Genomic DNA, 7,352 nt, shown 5'->3' with positions numbered 1-7,352 from the left:
TCTTTCCCTGTGGTCTCCCAGTTCTCAGCCTTCTCCTTTCACCCAATTTTAAACTGAGGGCTCACAAACATCTGTTTTGGTCCCCCACCCTCCCTCATGTCTAGATCCATCCAGCGCAGGTGTCCCACGGCATCTGAAACTTAACACGCCCACCTTCCCCTTGCCACCTCCTGCCCTCCCACCTACCAGTCATTCACACTCAGAGCTGGCAGCCAGTTCATTCCTGTCCTCCTCTGCCCCTCAGGTTTGTTGGATCCTAGCCAGATGACGCTATATTGAGGTTGAGTCTCTTAAATCCCCACCCCCTTCAGCCCCACTGAGTCTGTGTTAGAACAGGCCGCCCCACCTCTCCCCTGGCGACTGCGGCAGGAGCAGAGTCTGTGCCGGCATCCGGCTCTCCACCCTGTGCTGCAGCAGCAACCAGAGTGCCCGCACATGCAAGGTCCATCCCGTGTTTCTTCCGAACCCTTCAGCGGCTCCCTGGTAAACTGTGAAACCGGGCCTCCGTCTACCTGGGCAGCCCCATCCCATCTGCATTTCCCACATCCTTCAGCTACCTTCCCACGTGTGGAAACCTGAGAGCTGCCTTCTTCCAGGGCCCTGAAGATCACGCTCTCGGACGTCTGCCTCTGCTCTGTGCTTACCTTTTTCCAATTTAGTTTCATAAAGTCTACCTACTTATTTCCTGCAAGATAGAGAAAGAGTGACATCCCCGCAGGTTCTCATCCACGATTCACACCCGCCTCCGCCAGCCAGGATCACAGGATGCGCAGCACCCCGCCTGGTGTGTACACAGCGACTTCAGGACATGAACTGGGGCCTTCCCACGTGGCCCCAGTTTCCAGGAGCACTGAGTTACCACTGCACCACACGGTCAGCCTTTCTTATAGCTGCTGCCTCTGTGACACCTCACTGTCTGGGTCAGCATGGATGGGGAGACAGAGAATGAAGAACGGTTATATTATTGTCCAAACCCGTGTGCTCTTGTTATGCGTGGTGTACAGCAGGAGCTCCATATTCAAGGTCGTGCGCCGTCTGGGCAGCACTGAGGATGCTGAAGCCCAGACTGATTTCCGAAACATCAGAAAACGACATCAGAGACCACACCCGTGAGCTGGCCTCTGCAGAACGAGCCACCCTTCCTGGATAGAAACCCTGAGGTGATACTGGGCTGGAAACCTGAAGTGCTCAACCCGGCTTACCGCTTTCGGAGGAGGCAATGTTATCTACCACGGGGTGATTAGGACAACAATGGACGTAAATCCCAGCCACTGCTGGAGAGAATCTGCTCTGAATTCAATTTGGTTCGGTTCAATCCAATTTAATTCAGTGCAGACATGGAGGGGCCACTGCGCACCCTACAGGGGCTGCTGTGCCAAGTCCAGAGGAGAAGGCAGAGGCCCCTCCTGGGCATCTTTACCAAGTCAGGCATGAGATACCACACGAGGACAGAAACTGGGTGCTGGAAAACGGGGTTCAAGGTGATAGCTATCTGGAAGACCCTGGGTCAGCTTGGAGAACCCCAAAGACTTGGCCGTGTTCTTGTGCTAGTCCATGGTCAGTGGCAAGTTTTGAAATGTTGCTAATGAGCACTGTGGACTCTGTGCCCGTATTTCTTACAAGATACGTGCACGGAGAAAGACAGCACCGGTTCAGACTGACAGGTGTCTGTAGGCATGACACGTGAGAGAAACTGGGACTGGGGCCGGCGGAGCGCAGGGGCTCTATGAGTTCCCGGCTGAGTCACCTTGAGCAGGCTATCTTAACATCCTCAGCCTCAGTTTTCTCATCTATAAAAGGGGACTGAAAACATTACCTGCCTGATACGATTATTGCAAGGGCTATGAGAAATTGTGCAAATAAAGTGCTTAGCACAGTGTCTGGAAAGAATTCAGAAAGTGTGAGCTGATACAATTCTTATTCTGGATTGGTTACTTTGAAACAAATCTTATAGGTTGATTACCTCTTATCCAGAAATGCTCCAGATGTGGGGTTTTAGAATCTCTGCACATACATAATGAACTATCTCGGGCTGGGACCCAAGTCTAAACATGAAATGCGTTCATAATTCATGTCCACCTGATATGTACAGACCTTTTTTTGCCATAGGGTATATACACTTCCTGGAGAGAGACAGAGAGAGGGAAAGTGAGAAATCACACCCAACCCCAACCCTGGTCGGGGGGCTGGCCATATTGCAATCCCTTCTCCATTCTCCTCTTGGGACTTGAGGCGCACACACACACAGGAACCCGGTGCACTTTTCAAGCTGCAAGGTCTAGGACTTGAACCATGGTTGGCACCCTAACCACCAAGCCACCTGCTGGCCCTGAAGGTGACTTTATAAACATTTCTGTACTGCAGTATTGTGACTACAACCTGTCACATGAGGCTGGGTGTGTTAATTTGCTGCCTGTTGACATCATGTCGGTGCTCAAAAAGTGTCTGATTTTGGAGCATTTGGGGTTTAGATGTTTGGATTGGGGTGCTCAGTCCATCATTGTAACTGGATCCCTTGCCTGGCCGGTGGTACCTCCTAAATACCTACTGAATAAATGAATGTGTGAGCAAGTGCACAGCTTAGAAGCGATAGCCATCCGGAGGGCCCGGGATGCAAGCTAAGGGTTGGGACTCTCCCCCAGGGTGAAGGGGCCATCAGAAGCTTTATGCAGGGCAATGGCAAGGCCAGACTTGGGCATTTAGAAGGGTCACACCAAGCTGAAACAGAAGCTGGACGGCGGGAGGAACTCGAGTCCGGCAGGAGGCTGGTTCAGCACGTGAACGAGGTGAAGAGCACCCGTGTTGCTGAGAATGGGTAAAACAGAAAGGTGTTTAGGAGGTGGAACCGGTGGGACCTGGCAACTGGGAGCTGGGAGCAGATGGCCACTGCCCAGCTCTGGGAGACACCCACATGACGACCCCACTGGATGCCCGTAGCTGCTGCGCTCAGGCTGCCTTCCCCTCTTCTCTGGCCCAGAGCAGAGGTCTGGTCCAGGGTTCCTGGGTGCCCTGAACAGGTGCGGTGGGTAACCCGTGAAAAATGCTTCCCCACGACAGATCTCAGAGCTTACAGCTGGGGCCAGTAGCCAGGTGCAGGGAAGGGTTTCCCTTGGCAGTCGGGCCTCAGCTGGGGCACGGAAGTCATTCCTAATTGCAGTGTCTTTCGGGGGAAGTCTCCAAAGCTGGTTAGAGGATTAAAAACCTCCGAAAATAGTCCAAATAAGAGAAGGGACTCCATTTGGTTCTAGCTACTTCGTGCTGAAAGCAGCGCGCAGAACCGTCACTCAGTTCCCACTCGGCCTTCACCGTGACAGCGGGACAGCGCGTCACACCTTCCAGGGAAACTGCGGCGCAGGGTCTTTCCTTCTTTCTTTTTAAAATATGACCCAGTTCTTCGGGGGAGGAGCCAGAACTCAAACTCGACTGCCTGACTCCAGAGTCCATTCTCTCTGCTGCATGACATATTTCATAATGTTTAATTTTAAAAGTCCCATTTCTTCAGACATTCACACACTGCCCGTGGCAGTGGAAAATGATCGAATGCTTTTAGAAAGCAATTTGGCAATAAGAATCAAGAGTCTTAAAAAATATTCATTCTGGGAATCACTCCTAGAGAAATAATCATAAATTCAGGGGGGAAGAAAAGCTTTACACACCGAAAGGTTCTCCACAGCCACATTTATAACACGAGCAACTAGACACAGTCTCAACGTCCAGAGAGAGAGAGATGGTGAAGATGGTGACTTAACCACATAATAGAAAGGTCCACATAACAGAGACAAAGCTCACGTTACACGTGCCAGAGCCAGAACATAAACGCCAGCACAGTATTGGGTCGCTGGAAAAGTCTTGACGCATTTTTTGCATAGAAAAACTCGCCACTTTTCTGGCTCAGTATCACCCAGTGACGGTGTTGTGGAGCTACTGAGGTTTTCATTTTGGCTGTTCCTTCTCTAGTCTTCATCAGCCCCTTCCAAATCACTCCAGAGTTTAAAAAACGACTATTCAATATGGACAATAAATGATTTCTTAATTTTGTACAAGGTGGGACTAAAATTCTCTGTTTTTATTGATCTGTAACACAGAATCCAGTAACGCATATATTTTACTAATACAGAGTTTATATTTGCCTTTAAGCCCCTCGTATGCAGAAATCCCAGAGCTGTCAAACCTGTCATTCCTCCTTAATACAGAGATCCTGGATAGGAAAAATTCCCTCCCTACTCAAGAAAAGTATGCAGTTGACAAAGGAAGAAACACAATGACAGGAATTCATGGCTAATGTAATTGTCTAGCCGAGAAACACTAAAATAATCCACTTCAGCATTTTTCTTTGTTAGTTTGAGGGAAGTTCACCGAGATGGCTGGTTAAGAAGGAAACGTGCAAAAATTGCAGCTCTCTTAGTTACCAGCAATAAACAATTAGAAAATGTAATGACAAAACGATCCTATTTATAATAACAAGCAAAGCCATAAACATACCTAGGAATAAACCTAACGAATTTATGAGGCCTACATGATGAAAACTATAAAATTTTATTAACGATCATAAAAAAGACCTGAAAATGACAGGCATACCATGGTCCTGGACAGGAAGATCCACTGTTGTAAAATGTCAGTTCTCTTGGAGTTAATCTACAAATATAGTGGAATTACAACAAAAATTACAATGGAACTTCTTTGGGGAAATCTGAAAAATGCATTCGGAAATTCTTCTGGAAAAGTAATACAGAAGTATTACCAATAAATTGTTTTAAATATGATGATAATGAGGGGCATCTTTTCTCACTGGAAACAAAAATTACTAACTATAGCGAAGTTCAAATAATACGATTATGACAGAGAAATAGAATAACATAATAAATTAAATAGAACACAAAGTCAGGACAGAATCACAGAAAGATGTGATCTTAGTTTATGATAAAAGGGTATCTTCACATCAGAAAAAAACAGCTTTAGAGAGAATTAATTGTTCACTAGGAACTAAAAATGACTCAATTTGTACTAACTATAGCGAAGTTCAAATAATACGATTATGACAGAGAAATAGAATAACATAATAAATTAAATAGAACACAAAGTCAGGACAGAATCACAGAAAGATGTGATCTTAGTTTATGATAAAAGGGTATCTTCACATCAGAAAAAAACAGCTTTAGAGAGAATTAATTGTTCACTAGGAACTAAAAATGACTCAATTTGTAACTTGCACCACAACTTTAGAGATAATTCATTATTCACTAGGAACTAAAATATGACTCAATTTGTAACTTGCACCTACATAAATGACAGAATTCATTATTCACTAGGAACTAAAAATGACTCAATTTGTAACTTGCACCTACATAAAAATATAATTCAGATTAAAAAACTAGGAATGGGGCCAGTGAATGGCATGGCTGTTAAGGCACTGGATCCCACATGGTTGACTCAGCGGTTCCAGTCCCGGACCAGGTAGCTTAAAAAACACACCAGGTGCATGTGTGCATGCCCAAAATTCCAAGAGGAGAATGGAGAAGGGACTGTGGCGTGGCCCTCCTCTGGGACGGGGGCGGTGATTTCTCACTTTTCCTGTCTTTCTATTTCTCCCTCTGTGACTTTCCAGAGAGCACACATGACTTATGACAAAATCTAAATCCAAACAAAACACACTAACCAACAAAAATGCTAAGAGAAAAATGAGACTCTGAGGGTTCTAGGAGAACTAGAGAAGGCTATTTCAATATTCTCCAAGTAGGGAGATGTTGCCAGCCAACATATGGAATTCAGGAGTTTTATTATGTGATCAAATGTGAACATCAACTGATTTGATCTCATAAAAATTTTAAATGTCTCCTTCTTTGAGAGAATAAAACAAGGCTAAAAAAACAAGTTGCTGATGGATAAAGCCTTTTTAGAACTAATATTAGTATTCAAAATACACAAAGCGGTTTTATAAATCAACAGGGAAAATACATAACCCAATAGAAAATGGATAAAGAATATACACAGTCCAGGGGGTAAAATCGAAATGGCCGTAACACATGAAGAGACGATTAACCATGCTGCTTACTGAAGGAAAAAAATTAGAAGAAGAATGAGCTGTGTTTTTTTAATCAAAAATGGAAAAAAATACAACTTTAATTTGGGAAAGACGTCGGGAAGTATCAAGCTTGGTCCGTGACTGCTGGAGACATTAAAGCGGCACGGGGCCTCTTTAGGAGGACATTTTGGAAGAATCCAAATATTAAAATAATGCATACTTTGACCCAGAAATTCCACTGTGAGAAAGACACCCTACAAATGATCCGGCGTGCATAGGGACACAGTCATGGTGCTGAGAACTGTATGTAGTTCTGTTTTAAAATAGTGAAGAACTGCAATACGAGGCGACTGTAAAAAAATGCAGATACCTGAGGAGATCGCAACAAGTTTATGGATTTCCAAATGTTTTGCACCAAAATAAACTTGTACTTTAATTGAAATTTCCACGAACTTTGTGAAGTCCTCTGGCACATCCTGAAATTGAAAAATGATCAAATGTATATATTGAAGAGAATAGAAATAAGCTATAGAATAAACTATGTTCGACCCTTATCGTATAAGCGTGCGTGTATCTAAACGCACAGGAATACACGTCTACAAGGCGATATTCCAGCTGCTAATGTTTGTCTCTGGGGAGGACAGTAGAATTAGGGTAGGGTTGACAAACAGAAGACTTTAACATTTTTTTCTGTACCCTTGAGTGCATTTCGAATTTTTCACAACAAGCGTGAATTGGTTTTGTGAATAACAGAAAAAAAAAATATATATATATATATACCCGCATGCATGTATAACTGACACACAAATATACACACTCTATAAATACAGCCCTTTAAATTGGAAACAAAACTATGCCTAGAGAAAATGAAAGGAAATGCATCGGAACATCCATGTGTGAGAGCTGATTTATCTAGCTTTTCTCTATTTTCTAAATTTTTTTTAATGACCATGCCTTCCATTTACTGGGGAGATAAAAAATCAAAATACTTCTATTCTTTTTAAGGTCTGTTTTCTTTTAGCTGGAAACCAATTCAGTAAAATAACTGCCCTTTCCCTCCCCCCCCCCCCCCCCCCCCGGGGCGGGGGGGTGTGGCGATTCCCGCAGAGGGTGGTTGATGATTTGGAAGCAGAAAGTGGGGGCTCGACGTCCCCGGGTCCTAGCACCTGCAGAGGTAAGTGCCCGCCTGCAGGTGGGAACGAGAGCAGGCAGGTCTGCGAAGGGCGTCGTGTTGTCCCATTAGAAGTGATTAATGGCCTGTTCTGAGCATAACAGCACGGGTGTAGCAACGACGACGCCCTGCTCTGACCGTGAATGGGCCAGAACGGGT

General features: G+C 44.9%; 1 protein-coding gene and 1 long non-coding RNA gene across 2 annotated transcripts in view; both read right to left on the bottom strand.

The window, feature by feature from the left end:
- Positions 1 to 7,352, bottom strand: part of CSMD2 (CUB and Sushi multiple domains 2) — a 565,338-nt gene that overhangs the window by 361,631 nt on the left and 196,355 nt on the right.
- The window catches only part of LOC114009605 (uncharacterized), a 2,764-nt gene continuing 1,494 nt past the window's right edge, over positions 6,083 to 7,352 (bottom strand). Inside the window, exon 2 of the long non-coding RNA XR_003550989.1 lies at positions 6,083 to 6,498. This is a non-coding gene — a long non-coding RNA (uncharacterized LOC114009605). The remainder of the gene's footprint in view (positions 6,499 to 7,352) is intronic.

Source organism: Tupaia chinensis, unplaced genomic scaffold (genome assembly GCF_000334495.1).
Source record: "Tupaia chinensis unplaced genomic scaffold, TupChi_1.0 Scaffold000573_1, whole genome shotgun sequence".
NCBI lineage: Eukaryota > Metazoa > Chordata > Mammalia > Scandentia > Tupaiidae > Tupaia > Tupaia belangeri.
The sequence above is the reverse complement of the archived record's forward strand: the minus strand, read 5'-3'. Positions and strand labels throughout refer to the sequence as shown.